A 17,673-nucleotide genomic window follows, 5' to 3' on the forward strand; every position below is an offset into this window, starting at 1 on the left:
TAGTCGAGCTCCCCATTTATTATTTTGAAGACTCATTTCCCATCATACGCCACGGGTGGATTTGGCGGGTTGTATTCGGCCAGGAATTTACGTTCATATGGCATTTTTTTTTCACAGTCGGCACATGCAGGGCCCTTGTCACGAAATTTAATCCATCTTGAGTGCGAACCACACAAAGCTCTTGACTAGTCAGATGAGAACACCGGTTATATATCAGAGCAAGCTGATAATCCTCGCCCTGGGGTAATGTTAAATCTCCCATGCCGAGGGACAATATTATCGTTCTAAATTTCCAGAGCATATGTTGGCGCACGTGAAATCCTGAAATTAATAGAGGATCCTTTGGGAGATTGCTTCAAGAGCTGCGTCCGCTGCCTATCGCACTCCGGAGAGAATTGACCACTGTCGAAATGATCCTTGGGAGCATTCCGCCCCGTTATAACAACAACACTCTTCGACACATCAGTTATTGGCTTATAGTATCGGAAATTTGCCGCTCTATCTGAAGTAATATTGGTATTTCATGTGGAAATACATGGTGGTTTTCCACCCGAAGATTGGCTAGTAGCAGTCCCGTTGCGGACCCAAACGCGGGCGCGTTTGGGTCCGCCACACCCTACTGAAAACCACACCCTGGTGAAAAATTTTTCACTCCACCAACTTATTCATTATGGAATACCACCTTCCCCCTCCGGAAGGGCTCCAAATGAAGGAGATCGTCTTATTGAGGCCTTTGAATTTGCCTCCTCTATTCAAAATCCGAATCTTTCTGCAATTTCGCGCCAATTTGACGTGTCGTATTCACGCCTTCGGAGACACTATCTTGCTGGTGTAAATTTATGGAAGCGTCAACTAATACACTCTGCATTAAATTCGGAGCAAACTTGTGCCTTGATAGAATGGATCCGGAAGCTTGATTCCCTGCTATCTCCGCCCACAAAAAATGATATTGTGGAAGCAGCGAGCAAGATAGCACAACGCCAACTTAGCAAGATGTGGGGAGATCGATTTATTTCCCGGCTACCTTCCGATCTTAAATATATCACCCAAACTCCGTTCGATAAAAATCGAATTGATGTCGAAGTTTATGGAGAAATTGAACGTTGGTTTACTAGTTGGCGTTCAATTATTAAAGATATTCCTGCACGGAATATCTATAACTTCGACGAAACGGGGTTTTAGATCGGTCAAGGTCGACTAGAAAAAGTTGTTACTTCAACTCTATATCGAACATCTCGACTTCCTACTACTGAAAAAGGAGAAAATTTGACCTCTATTGAGTGTGTTTCTGCCGATGGCCATGTTTTACCACCTTTTTTTATTATAAAAGAACAGAATTTTATGGAAAATTGGTTTAAAGACTAAGATACTATTCCTGATAATTACTATTTTGCTATATCAAAAAATGGCTGGAATACTGACTGTTTAGCAGTTAAATAGCTTGAACATTTTATTAAATATACTCAAAATCGGTTACAATCTCTAAAAGAGAAGAGAGTTCTTCTTTTTGATAATCATAAAACACATCTCACGTTTGAATTTCTGGTTATATACAAGAAATCGAACATTATACCAGTTATATTTGAATTATATATAACGTATTTAATACAGCCTCTTGATGGTTATGCTTTTCGAAATCTAAAGCATTATTATAAAGACTGTCAGCCGTAGACCTCGCCACGACCCGCGGGTCTACCCAAACGGGGTACCCATTACCCATTTCTTGGCGGGTAATGGGTAGGTTGCCTACCCGCGTGCGGGTAGTGGGAAGCTGGTTAATACCCATGGGTATTTTCTGGGTACCCGCGGGTAGTCAAACAATACAAACAGGTGGGACCCCGTGACTTGTATATTTTATGCATATTCGAGCTGTAATTTTGAGTATTTCATATACAACTACCAGTCAAGATTCAAGAGATTTCTCAGTATTAAAGAGGTTAAAACAAGGTCAATTTGATTCTATAGCTAATACTCAATAAACTGATCATCATCCCGTCTCCGCTTCCGACTTCTACCTGAAATCCGTTGTTGAGTCTCTGGGAGAGGATTTGTAGCTTCATCGTCAGATAAAGCTTCATGAGAAGGGCCCTGGGTAGTATCTGGCTCTTGTATGACCTCTATATCCTCCTCTTCATTATCACTGATAGGATCAATATCCTGTAGTGACTGAGGACTTTTCTCTTCTCTCTCTGTCTCAATCTCCCCACTTGTAAGATACTCCTTCTTAAGAGTAAGGTTGTCATCTTCAAGCTCAAATTTTGTTGCGAACCTATACATCATGAGCTCCTGGATAGTTTCAGATCTTAGAGAGCCTCGACGGTAATGACAGATGTCCCGAGCAGAGTTAAAGAGACGCTCAACCCCTGCACCTGTAGCAGGAATTGTAAGAATATCCCGTGCAAGGCTTGCGAGAGCAGGAAATTCATGTTGATGGTCTTTCCAGAACGCTCGAATGGTTACTCCAGTGATAGTACCTAATATTTATTAATAAAACACACAATAAACCAAGATAATACTGACCAGATTCAAGATATCTTGAAAGCTCATCCCGCTCAGTTAAGCTTGTTTGCTGAGATTCAGACTCTCTAAGCATCCGTTCAAGATCAAACTCCGAGGTCTGTGTTGTGGATATATGAGACTCTAGTAATGTCTGGTTCTGTAACAGACGTTGCTTATAAGACTCAAAGTAATCCACAAAGCTTTGGCGATATCGATCACGCCACTCATCGCCCCAATCTTTTCCTAGAAAAAACTGGAGCTTATTCTGCGGTGCAAGCATTGTTCCAATAGCAAAGAGGTCTCCAGGAACGCCATCTGTCTTGCTATAATATTGGGAAAGCTTTGTCTTCGCCACATAAAGCGCATTTAGCATCATCTTCTTCCAAGGTACCTTTTTGTATCTAAGCTGGTTGATCGACTTCTCAAGATGATCAAAAAGCTTATTATAGATACCAAAGATCAGATGTATGGTAACATCCTTTGTTTTCGAAAGCGCATTCGTGAATTGGAAGAAAGGTTGAGTGATATAAAGGAGGTAGTCGATCTGACGCCATTGCTCTTGATCAAGCTTCAAATGCGAATGTCCATATTTAGTACAGAACTCGTCAAAGACAGACTGTAATCGCTTGGCACGTCGGAGCATAAGAAAGGTCGAGTTCCAGCGTGTTCGAACATCTTGAATTGGCACAAGAGGTATTGAGGTTGTTTGAAGCTTAGAAAACAGCTCGAGACGTTGAGGGCTAGCATTGATAAAAACAGCTAAGCCTCGTATCTATATATAATTAAATAAGTTGATAGTTTTTATATCTGAAGAGATAAACTTACCTTATTCAGTGTGTCAACAATCTCTCGTTTTTGTTGCCTTGAGCGGATCAATTGATCTTGGGTTTCAGACCACTGCATTTCAGCTATATCGTTCTTTGGATTTGCCTTCATTTGCCCAAGAAGCTGCTTCAGACTAAGTTGAATGACGTGGGCTAGACAGGGAACCTTGATGATCGTAGTATGATCGCTAATCTCAAGAGACTGGATAGAATCCTGGATACTCGACATCATAGTGCTATTATTTGATGCATTATCAGTAGTAATTGCAAGCACTCTGTCTGTGATCTGGTGTTTTTGAAGAAGTTCAAGAAGGACAGCACTTAGATTGACACCCGAGTGTGTTCCATGAAGTGGTTCAAAGCCAAGCAGTATCTCCCGATAGTTCCAATCTTCATCAAGAAAATAACCAGTTACTGCCATAAATGCTTGCTGGAATGGAGATGTCCAGCAATCAAGGGCAATTGATAGCTTACCATCTTTAGGTAGCTTTTGGAGGATAGTATTCTGGTACTCAGTGATCGTGCCTTGAAGTCGACGTCGAACTGTTTTCGCAGATGGGATTTGTGGACGCATTGGGGCACGGGAGGCCATGTAAATCAACTGATGAAAGTCGGGGTGTTCGAGGATTTGGAATGGTAGCCGGGAATCAGTAATGAAACGAAGTAAACTTGCTTCCCAAGCCTCTTGAGTAAAACTGAGACTATCTGAAGCTGGTGTAGCCTATATTAGAAAGATATTAGTAAAAAGATATCATAATATAAGATAAAATTACCTCGTGGAAAAATTGTTTGATATTATGCCCATTTGTGCCACGACACCCAATCCCTTTCAAATGCTTGATCATCGCTGTGGTCCCATTCCCATGTTGTTGTGGATGATCGAGCACCTTCTTGCATCGTTTACACATAACCTTGGGCATTCCGTCGCTCGCTTTTGCTACCTGGTCAAAGTGCTTCCACACATCAGATTGCTGTCGAGCATCCCACCGTATCGGCTTTTTTTGTCCAAAGTCTGTCTGAAGCCACCAATTCACAAAATCGTCTTTTGTCATGTTGGAATAAACAAGGTATGCCGAAGTTCGGTCAGGACAGATACGTTCAAGGGAGGGAGGTATAGGGGCCACACGGGATGGATAAATGAAATCCGAATTGGCGATTGATTGTGATGTTTGTTGGTTAAACGAAGGGTTAGAGGTAAGGTCGTCGGGTTGAATAACCTGAAGGTTATCTGGATTGTCAGTATTATATAAAGATGATGCATACACATCAGAGAACTGGGAGAATTGAGACATTATGGCAAGGGAAACAAGACCAGGCTAGTTACCCCTAATCACATAACGAAGTAAGTACTTACTATAGTAAATTTTGCGACTGATAGACTTAGAGACTTTAGCCCCCTTTTTTTGATAACTTGCGAATAAATGACCCACTATATCTATGATATATATTCTAATTGGTTGAACTCATGGGTTATTCGTGGGTAGATGGGTAGCCCGTGGGTAACCCACGGGTAACCCATGGGTTACCCACGGGCTACCCATCTCACTTTAACCCCTTTTTTCATATTCAAGTGCCATTGTTTTCAAGATAGATACCACTGTTCAAGGCTGTTGTACACTTAATATATACAATTTTGTTAAAGCAAAGCTCATATTTAAATGGAAATAACGTATATAATTCGATTTGTCGAACAGCTAATCAGTTTCACTGATATAAGAGTATATAAAAGGGGTATGATTGTGTTGTCAGGAAGATACACTTACTCCCTTGTAGTGTAAATATATATTTTCAACAGTTGACAATATATAATCCACAATACTACCTACAACCATCTACCATAAGGTTTAATCTATTAAATATAGATACAAACCACTATTACCAGAGCTACTAATAACGCTTTTCAACTTCAATACTTAATTTACGTAGTCAATGTGGTTGTATCGCTTCATAAACTAGAGGCTAACCAGAACAGCTGTTAAAAACTGTAATTTACTTGGGTGAGTAAGCGATTTTATACAGCTTGGCATGTCCAAAAAGGGGTAATTATGCATTTTTGGGTAATTCGTGGGTAACCCGCGGGTACCCCATGGTCTACACTGGGAGACGGGGATGGGTAATGGGTAGGACTTGCCTACCCGTCCCACGGAACTGGAACCAAAATCCCTACCCGTGGAAGTTCCATGGCGAGGTCTAGTCAGCCGTTGGCCGATTCTGCCGCCACATACCGCCCTGGGAGTCGACGAGGTCCGTCTGAACTACGAGACTGGTAAAGATGGGACGGAGGATCGCGTTAGAGTTGGGTATTAGATCGGTCGTCGTAGCTCCTCCCTCTTCTCTTCTCCTCTTCTCTCCTTAGCTTTAGTATTCCAAATTGAAATGTTGTTGTTGCCGTGTTCCAACTCTGTTTAGGTTTTCTCTTGACAATACTAAAGCTTATCTTTTTCTTTCCTCTGCTATAATATATATCGCCGACACTCGATTTTGCGTCGACTGTGTCAAGATATCCGTCGTGGCAGAAACTACCTTTAATATGCCTTCTTATAGTTGAAAACACAACTTAGAGAGAGTAGAGTAGCAGACCCGGAGCCGTGTCTCTATCTTAGGCATATTCCCCGAATTCCCGATCGAGGAGTGTAGTGAGAATCCTATCTACGAGTTACCTATAGAGTTGATCTTTAGTATTATAATTGTAGACGTCTATTAGAATAGTTATCCCTCTATCAATATTAAATAGTTCGAAGAGTTCGAGGAACTGTTTCGGCGAAATCTATAATATTTTTGGAGTAATATAGTTATAATAATATATTCTTTAAATAAGAAATGACTAAAGCTTAAGAAAGAGCTAGTTTAGTAATAGGTTTAGTAAACATAACTAGAGGAGTGTATTATCTAAACTAATAAGAAACTTAAAGTCTTATTGTAAGAGTAGTAAGATATAACTATAGAGTATTATATATTATTAGAGTCTCTAAGATAGGCTTAATAATATATTAAGAGAGAGTCGAGTGTGATGTTGACTAGAGATCGATCGAAATCCTCTAAAATATCTAATATATCTTTTTTTAGAGAAAAAATATTGACCTAATTTAAGTAGTGATATATTGTTATTAAATAGAAGCTCTAATTGAATAAGGATTATTATTTATTAATCTTATATTATATAGTATATATATCTAGCTAATATAAAAGAAGTACTCTTGAGTAGATTAGTCTATATACTATTTCTAGCTTAGATGATAAGTATATTAATTTCTAGGATATCCTCGACTATCTTGAAATAATCTATTATGATCTTTACAAGTATAAAGTTACTAGAAGTATATTTAAGAAGTTAAAGATAAAGCTTAAGAATAGTTTCTAGGATTTTATAAAAGAATTTATATATCTAATATTCTAGAGAGAGATTTATATAGATAATAATAATAAGAAAGAAGAGTTATATAATCGATTCTTGTTATATATATAAACTCTAGTATTTTCTGATTATAAGAATAATAAAGTTAGTTATCAGATGTTTATAAAGAAGTATTATCTCTCTAAGAAGATTATTAATTAAAATTAATAAGATTAAGTATATAATATCTATAAAAGCTCTAAAAACTTGAATAAGATAGAACGAACTTAGAACTATAGTTCTATAATCTTTTATGCTAAGATACTAAAGATTGTTATAAATAATAATAATATCTTTACTAGAAACTGAGTAATACTATTATTAAAAGAGAGGAAATATTAGTTTGATAATAATCTTTATCTCTCTTATATTAAGCTAGGTTATTTATTATATAACTATAAAGCTTATCAAATATAATCTGCTATATCAAGTGTCCTAGTTAATATTGTTATTATAGAGAAATCCTAATCTAAAGAGAAGCTTTTTGAACTTAAAAACTCGGAAAAAGAGTCTATCTAGGACAAGTCTCTAGTCTAAATAAATATATATTATTATTATAGTATAAGACTAATTTCAGTTATTTTATAGATAACTATAGTTTTATTATTAATATAAAGATAGCTTATAATAGATTTATATTTATCATAATTATATTAGCTGATATAAAAGCCGATATCTTTATTTTTATAGACTAAAAACTAGTGATTATATTAAGACAATAATTCTAACTTTAGATCCGATAACTTTCTTATCTAATTTCTTTCTAAATATTCAATAGATAAGATATCTTCTTGATTATATATAAGATAGTATTAATCCTAATCTTAAATAGATAATAACTAGTCTAACTTCCGATAATAGTGATATAGTTAAGCTCTAAAAAAGATCTAATCTTTAGACAACAATTTTTTAACTATTATAATATCGGAGTATACTACAGATTAAAGATTTTTAAATAGCTAGAGAACTAACTAGATATTAACAAGGATCTAATAAAATACTCTACTAGTTATCGATATCTATTTAGAAGGATATTAACTAAGAATAAGATATCTCTAGTAGTAAAGATAGTATAATAAAAGAATATTAATAGACATAATCGAAAATAAAAAATAGAGATTTAGAAGGAATAAGCGAGATAGAAGATCTTATAACAAAACTCTCTAACAAAACTTGATATTAAAAAGATAAACTATATACTAGAAGAATTTATAATCTTAAAGATAAAAATAAAAACAAAGTTAAAATATCTATTAGAACAAAAATATTCGAGAAGGCTTTGTCTAATCTACTTGTTAAATACTAAAGATATTATAATCTTAATTATTAGTAATATGGGATATTATTGTTTCTCCTAACTAAGCTAAAGATAGAAAGTTTTATTATATTAATTAATTATATCTTATAAATAATAAATAAGATAAGTAAGTCCTAGATATCTAACTATCTTAAGAAAGAAGTAGAGATTTGTCGAGTGTTATTTAAGAAATATTATAATTATATTAACATCTTTTCGAAAATCGAGTCTGATATATTACTATCTTATTATAATAATAACTATCGAATTAAGTTAGAAGAAACTAATATCTAGTAACTGACTCTAGGATATTATCTATTATATAAGATATTACTTAAAGAGTTTTAGATTATTAAGACTTATATCAAAAATAACTTACAAAAAAGATTTATAATTCCTAACTAAGCTTTCTTTATCTCTCCTATCTTAATAACACAGAAACAAGATAATAATCTCTATTTTTATATCGACTATTATAAGTTAAATAAGATTATAAAGAAAGATAAATATCCTCTCTTATTAATTAATAAATTATTATATTAATTATACTATATAAAATATTTTATAAAACTCGATATCTGATAAGAGTTTTACTAGATACAGATATATCCTAACTCTAAAGATAAGACCACCTTCTATAATTATTATAATATATTTAAATACTAAATATTTTTTTTCGGTCTTATAAACAACTCTATTATTTTCTAGTATTATATAAATAAGATCTTATCAGACTATTTAGATAATTTTATTATAGTTTTTATAGATAATATACTTATCTATAGTAAGACCCTCTAAAAGTACTACTTACAAGTCTATAAAGTCCTGGCCTGATTATAAAAGATAAGACTTTAAACTACTATCTATAAGTATAAATTCGATATTATAATTATAAAGTTTCTAGAGTTTATTATAAAGACTAATAATATATAGACTAATCCTAAGAAGATCGAGGCTGTAATTTACTAGAAATACTTAGAGACTAAACAAAAAGTTAGATTGTTTTTTAGATTTTATAGATTTTATTAAAAGTTTATCTATTACTTTAACAAGATAACCTATCTACTATACCAACTAATAAAAAATATAGTCAAGTTTAAGTAGATCCTAGAATACTAATATATATTCTAAGAGCTAAAAAAACAGCTAATTAAGATATCTATATTATAATACTATAATCTAAGCCTTCTAATACAGGTCGAGACTAATATCTCTAATAATATATATAAGATAGTCTTGTTATAGCTGTAATCTAATAAATAATATCTAGTAACTTATTTCTTAAAGATTATAGATTAAGCAGAGTTATCTTATCTTATTTATAATAAGGAAATATTAGCTATTATTCTGGTATTTAAAGAATAACACTCTAAACTAACCAGTCTTTAATAAGAAGGCTACTTCGAGATACTAATTGATTATAAGACTCTAAAATATTTTAGTATAAAATAGTAGTTAAATATAAGACAAGTTTAATAGATAAAAAAAATTACAAATTATTATTTTATTATTTAATACCGACTAGGATAATAAAACAAGATTATTAATATACTATCTCGAAAAGAACAAGATAAACCTATTATAGAGATATAACTCCTATCTAATAATAATTACAAGAATAAGCTATTAATTATTATATATATTAACCTATAGATTATAATTAAATAAATTAAATAGATAAACTAATTATAAGATAATCTATATAAATATCGAGTTAAAAAAGGACTTATCCTTAAAGATAGAAAATTTATTATATCTAATATTAACTAGCTATAAACTAAGCTATTAAACAAAATCTATAGATAATCATCTATATATTACCTAAAATAAGATCGAATCTTATAGTTATTATAAGATTGATTTTATTAAGACTAGATATATTAAGATATATAATAATATATTAATAATTACTAAATCTATAAATAAACAAAAATTTAGAAAAATAAAATCTTTAGTCTACTACAACTACTAGAAATCCTAAATAGGTTATAATCATATATCACAATCAATTTTTGTAATCTCCTAAAAGACTATCGAGACTTTAATATTATTATAATAATAGTTAACTAATTTATTAAGAGACTGATATCTATTTTATATTATAAGAAAACTAATACTACTAAGATAGTATATTTATTTACTAATTATATATATTTTTATATAAGACTTCTTAACTCGATTATATCTAATCGAGAATTATAATTTATCTTAGAATTCTAGGAAGATCTCTATAAGATCTTATAGATTTTGAGAAAGTTTTTATCTACTTATCACTAACAGACCGACAGCTAAACTGAGATTATAAACTAGTATCTATAACAATATCTCTAATCTTATATAAACTACTATTAAGATAACTAGTTAGACTAGATTGGATTAACAGATTTTGTTACTATAATATTATTTTAAGTATCTACTAGAGTATCTCTTTTTTATATCGAGAGGAGATATAAACCATATCTCTTATTTGACTAATAGACTATAATATTTTTTAATAGCCGATCTTTTGTTTAATAAATACAAGATATCTAGATATATATATAACAGTAAATATAATAGAACCAAAACGTCTAAAAATAGTAGATAGACTGTTATAGAAGAGAGTCTAACTTTATAGTTAGAGACTAAGTTTATATAATAACTCGAAATTAGCTAGTAAGATAGCCGAGTTGTAAATTTGTAAATCTTATAATAGAACTATATAAGATACTAGAGAAGATAAGATATTTGTTCCGATTTAAGCTACTAAGATCTGCCTAAATCTACAATGTCTTCTTATTAGACCAACTATGTAGGGTCGCAAAACTAGAACCGTTACCGGGATAAATTAAGGATCTAGTATTATCCTTAATTATTAACAGAGAAAAAGAATAGAAAGTTGACCGAGTATTTGATTCCCGCTTATATTACCGGAAACTTTAGTATAAAGTTAAATAGAAAGACTATAAAGATGACGATAACAACGAATAGTATCTAGCCGCCAATTTCGCAAACTTATTGTTGTTGTTACAAGACTTTTACTATCGATATCCAAATAAAGCAGGGCCGTTATCACAATTAAACGACTGGTTGAAACATATAATACAGCCTGAACTGTCGACTTAGAGACAAGTCGAGTCTTAACAAGGGGATGTTAGCCGTTGGCCGATTCTGCCGCTATATACTGTTTTGGGAGTCGACGAGGTCCGTCTGAACTACGAGACTGGTGAAGATGGGACGGAGGATCGTATTAGAGTTGGGTATTAGATCGGTCGTCGTAGCTCCTCTCTCTTTCCCTTCTCCTCTTCCCTCCTTAGCTTTAGTATTCTAAATTGAAACGCCGTTGTTGCCGTGTTCCAACTCCGCTTAGGTTTTCCCCTTGACAAAGACTGTATAAATCGTTTATCACATTATCAAGCAAATTTTGACACTAAACGTGATTTTTTTCGTGAGATAGCAGAGATTCGGAACCAGGCTTTACAACCTTGTGTTATTCGTACAAGTTGGCGTGATCGTGGAATTTATCCTATAAATTCTATGATTATATTAAACCAACTTCCCGATGATGATGAAAGTTGGACTAAATATTTCGATTGGCTAGATATAACTCCATCACCACTGCTATTATGATAGGATTCTACTCCGACATCCTCCCCTATTCAAATAGAACTTCTATCTGAATTATCCGATTTTAATTCGAATTTTGCTAAAATCTCTTATAAATTGAATAAGATTGAAGCTAAATTTGGATTTGATCCAAATTTTAATAAAATTCGGTTATTATTGGATTTTCAGCGTCGTGGAATTGATGTTTACGTTAATAAGGCAGCTGCTATGGAAGGGAGTTTACAATCAATTTTGAAGTAATATAACAAGGAGAAAAATCTATCTATTCGGGGAAGCCGACGGAAGATATTATCTAAATCGGCTAGTTTATCTCGATTTGATGCAACACATTCAATTATGGAAAGAGGAGGAAAAAGAAAAATAGGTAGCGGAGAGGAAGGTGATACGCGACCGAAAAAAATTGGAAAAATTGGTTCCACCACGCAGGGTTCGAGACCCAGAAACCCCTACACCTATTAATTTAGATTTAGACGGTTTATTTAGTATTTTCCAGGCTTAAATAGCTTCAAAATTGAGTGAGTTATCATGAATTGAAAACTGTAAATTTTAAAATTTTTCAGTAGGGTGTGGTTTTCGGTAGGTGTGGAGCATCCAAATGGGCCCCCCCATTTGGATGCTTACGGCATTGCTAACAATCGGCCCGGGTTTTACCATCGTAGTGTCACTGCGCCCGCGGGCTGGAATTAGGAGCTAAGTCTGAGTTGATATATGGATGACCTTATCCCGGTTTGGTTGTCGTGCAAATAATCGAGGAATAGCAGTCCATCCAGTTCAATGGGCTGATCACCGGTTCGCTGACAACCCGTGGCCTCTGCCCAGGTGGTTAATAGCATACTTACTCACGAGTCGCGTTGCTAATGGATACCCGCGATATTATATATGATAGTGCGCCATAGTGCGAAAGTGGTATTTTCTATTCGTGGAGTGATATATATTCGTGAGTTCCTCGGCATAGGACTTTGCGTTCTAGCTTTAGAAGCCGGAGCCGCCATGCAGTAAACTCTCCAGCTTCCAAGGGATTTTCCACAGATAATTAGGTGATCATGAAGTAGTCCATGATAATGAAATTGTGAGGTAACCCTTTTACCAAAACCTGTAAATTTTAGCCATAATTAATCCAACTATCAAGCTTTGACTCATGCTCCGCTCAGTCCATAAGATCACAGAGCTTAAGGCCCTGTTATCATATCTTGTAAGCCCTCACCTAGACAACTAGCCACTGGATCTCGCATGGCCTTCCTCCAGTTGTCTCTGCAGCACAATTGTATCAGCATTGAAAAACAAATATATGAAAAAAGAAATTGTGATGTATCCTTACATGCAAACGATGAGAATTTCATCATTGATAAAGGGATGCTCATAATTATGTGGTACTGTAGGACATGATTCCAGGAGACGTACTCTTCGTACTCTTTACGCTTTTGTCCGCCCCGGGTGGTTTCGCACTAGCAAAGAACCGGGTAGTGTCAAAGTAATAGAAAGAAACGTGATAGCCGGGAAATGCCCAATCGAGTTTGTGACAATGATTTTATCGCTCGTAGAGAACCTGGCCCGGTGCCCAGTCCACCCTCTATCCAGGGCTTTGTGCCACCGCTCGATGGCTACTAGCCAAACCATACATCTTGCAACTTAAATTGAGAGAGTTTCCAGACGGTGTGTCGAAGCAGAGACCCCAGACCAGCAGCATCATGACGAGCTGAGACTGTCCCGGTCTCTAAGTTCCTTTAAAGTTCCTTTAAACGGTCAAGAGTTTGGTCGACAACCTGGTCCATCCACTCACGTGAGAAAGATTCGTAAGTCGATAGTGACAGCCTAATAAGACCTGGCAATGGAAGAAAGGGTCCTGACTCAGGCTGGGGTACATGTACGAAAGTGACCTGGTGAAGAGGTATTATTTGATTCTAACGGCGAAGCGCTTGAAGGTGACGAGATTGTACGCGTATGATGCATTGGCCTGAGTCGAGAATTAGTCCTAACTGGAACCAATCTCCAGGACTAGAAAATAGATGCAGTACCAGCTCGAAGATCCGTCGGAAATGACCGAATGAGCGGTGGATACCAAGATGAAGCATGAGGGCATTTCTGACCTCATTGATTCTGGACCTTCACATGATTTTGCGTATCCCAGCGAAATATCGGTAGAGGTTTTCCCTCATATCCGATACGACACTTGTACCTTTCTGCTCTGATTAGTACGTGGCCTTGAACAAGAAGGCACTAGGAAAGGTACCTTGGGGTCGTATGATATGCGTAGCTTCAGGCTCTTACTTCTAGAACAATCTCTGCTGACCCTATCTCCTCAGCCTTGTCGTAGATAACAATTTTGTCACCGCTCAACGATGTCTATTACGTTCGAGACAGCCTTTGCGGAAATCCGGATCTCTCATTTGCGCTTAGGCATTGCTAGGTGTTGCAGAGGATATAAGGATGCAGGGCCAAGTCGTGCCGAAGGGATGACAACACATCATTTAAGCCTTAATGACTATTAACTGTGTTCGTGAAAGGAAATTTCCGCTTTGGATCGTGAAGGCCAGGAGGCGTCCCATTGGGATCAGGAAGACAAAGCGGTAGAACAGAAAGCTTGACAGTATCAATGTAAGCCAAACACCACTGGATAGGGACAATACCGAGAGTTATACTAGAGATACATAGTCTAGGAAAGTAAGAGGAAGAAGAAAGAAGGAGGAAGTGAAAGGAGGACCCAACCCCCAAGCCTCCCTTCATCCGATCTCGTAATTCGAAGACTTCCTATATAAAGGCGGTCACGACAGGCAAAGTAGATTGCCAGTGGCGGGAAGTATCATCCATTGACATAATGCTAACGCCGACATGCATCGGCTTGAAACGTCCGAAGACGACCTTACTAGCGATTCCGACAGATATGGTATTGGAGGTGGCACAGTGGCAAACAGGCACAACTATGTCTTCGAGTGAATGTTCCAGACTAACTGCGACTTCCTTGCGAAACAGAAATTAAAAAAAAAAAAGAAAAGGAAGTGACCAGACCCGGGCTCGATCCGAGGACCTTATCGGTGTTAACGATACGTGATAACCAACTACACCATCCGGCCGCTTGATTTATGACTCCTCAATTTTTGGCTATATAACTCTCTAAAGCAATATATTTTGTTTAGTAGCCAATCTCTTTGTAGTGGTATGGCCAGTAGATTTCATTAGAAATTCACGTGATCGGTCTCTTCTGCGCGACAATTGCCTCACGCTCTTCCCCAACACGACGTACCTGACAACCGCCATATTTCAAATGGCCTTTTCGTTCTTGTCGTAGGCACTGCAGAAATTCTGGTTAGTATGTCAGAGCCTCAAAGACTGGATGAATATTAGGTTGATTTCTCCTTTGTCACGCTTGATCCGCTAGCCCATTTGTTGTGAAGGGCTAAAGCAAGACTTGATTCAATCTATACTAGGCCACGAACTGTGTTCGATAAACTTAAGGAAAGGAGTTTAATGCGCCGGTCCTCCGCTATTAGTACGCCAAGGTCACGTGTCCTACGTGATCAACACCGGGCCCTGGCCCGTGACATTTGTCACGATATTGAAGCCGTATGTCGAGCGTCCTTTTCCGTTCCCAGAGCTTCCTGACCAAACGATAATAGAGATCTCAATGCGATTCCGGAGTAAACAAAATTAGACACGAAAAATTTGAGATTGTTAGCAGAGATGCTCAAGGACAATTTATTTCTGGTAGGCTGACTGGGATTGTGGAACTTCTTGGTGATGTACCGTCCTCAAATCGCCGTTTCCTGGCGCTAAAATAGAAAACCATATCCTAGATATTACCAAAGAAGTTCTACAATCCCAGTCAGCCCATATGAAAGGCTAGTATGGATATTGGGTCACTCTAGGGATGGCCTTATTCTTGAGTACATGAAAAACAATGATCTAAAAACATATCTTTAAACTTAAAACTCGATTCCGATGTACCTAAAATTGAATTGGGCATATCAAATCGCGTAAGCCGTCTCTCACCTGCATACTAACAGCATAATCCACTGCGATATCAAACCCCGAAATTTCCTCCTAGACGCAACTCTCAATATCAAAATTATTTTGACTTTTCTGGTTCTTTATTTGATGGGTCTAAACCATCCTCTGGCGAGGGAACTAGATTTTATCTCCCACGACATTGGAGAGACCCACCTACTTTGGCTACCGATCTATTTACACTCGGATCGACTCTTTACAAGGTTTTTAAAGGAACCAGCCTATATAAAAAGATCCCTAACGATCAAGTGGAAGAACGTTTCAAAAGAAAGGAATTCCCTAATGTTTCTGATATTCTATACGGAATGATTATCAAAAAGTGTTAGTTATCCGAAGTCGATTCAGCCGAACAGGTACAGGCTTTCATCAGAGATGCAATTCTCAAGCTCAACGCCGACTGTATCCCTCATCCCGATGATTTGGACATTGCTCGGGATATGTTGATTGACCAAGCCGGGTTTCCTTAGGATCGGGACAGTCAACGTTGGATTGCCTTGCTTTGAGGCATCGACTGAAAGCTCTGGTCGTCGTGTCGTATGATGTTGGACAGCCACGATAATGCCTGGTCGACACAAGGTATTCACACATCTTGAAAGCTGTCAATTATTGGTATTTTGCTCTTTTCAAAGGAGATACGAACCTTTACACTATTTCGTTAGCTGGATAGAAGGTGGACAAAGATGTCTGAGTAGGTATTGAGGACCATGACTGTTGGGGTAGCCATCATTTATACTAAGCGCCTACCAGCCTTCACCTAATCGCTGGCTTTCCGAAACCCTCTTGAGGCGGGATTCACCGTGGCTGGAAGTTGCTGGATACGTATTGGTCAGACGCCTTTTTGGTCCCATGCAGTCTGGATGTGACCACCGAACAAGTGGCACACGGCGAGTGCTTTCTTGGCGTCAGAGCCGCCGTTCGGACCGATGACGGTCTCTCTCAGGCGCTCGTATTCCGCCACAGCCCGAGCATATTACCCAACCCGTGCGGGTTACCCGCTCACAAAAGAGGGCCCAGCCCCCCCAGGCGCCGAGTGAGATGGACTTCATGCAGCAGCAAGGGTACATTCGTCAATTGGAACAGCTACTAAGCCAGCAACGTGGCTAAGTCGCATTCCAGAGGTCCTGATTGGAAATTGTTACATGAAGGCGAAATATTTGTCTTTAAAAAAAACTCAATTGTTCATCAAGTCACTGGTACCAACAACATGCCTGTCACCTTGCACTGAGGAATGACAATGATGCTTGATTGGATAGCGAGATTAAACGTTTTAGGGGTATTTTTACTTGCTAGTAATTAGTGTGATATAGAATGAATGTCATCCTTTTTACGGGTAGATTTGGATAATACCCGGGAGCTCGAATATCGTAGCAAAGATATTGATATTAATTACATCTGCTCTCGTGTTCACTCAGAGGGCCACTTTTTGTGACAGAACCACCTTGACCACGATTTCCATCACCACTTCCTAGCCGAACATATCACTTGAAAGACAGATTAACCACTTGCTCTCTGTGGCGACACCCTTCAGTCTACGGACCAAATTCATCCCATAATTCACTAGTACCATTTTCCCCTCGTCGAGTCGAAAGTTTTTGCGGTTCTGGAAGTAGTGGAAGAGGGAAAATGCAAAAGCCTGTTTCATCGTGCGAAGATCCTTCTCGAATATCCCGCGACTGGCTGTTATCCGGATGAGAATTTTTGACATAGACAAAATATCCTGGTCGGTTCTGACTTACAAGGAGTACCTTTCATTGTTATATAATGCCTGGCAAATCCTCTGCTGTTCCTCTTCGTCACGATGAGAGCCGAAACCCACAGCTTTCCGAAGCATCTGGTCAAAATGGTATTCCTGATAGGATAGACTGGCAAATTCCAACAGTCTCGGATAGAATCCCGCTGATGCCCAGTCCAGTAAACAAACACGGCCATAATCTAACCAGATAACGTTTCGTGGGGCTATGTCTAAATGACATAGCACCAATGGGCTAGCATCAAAATGAACTTTACCATCTCCAGGAAAAAGCCGGCTGTTAAACCACTCCTCTACTTGC

The sequence above is a fragment of the Penicillium chermesinum genome (assembly GCF_028974085.1).
Source record: "Penicillium chermesinum strain IBT 19713 chromosome Unknown utg000004l:1.0-3345178.0:1.0-3348027.0, whole genome shotgun sequence".
Taxonomy (NCBI): domain Eukaryota; kingdom Fungi; phylum Ascomycota; class Eurotiomycetes; order Eurotiales; family Aspergillaceae; genus Penicillium; species Penicillium chermesinum.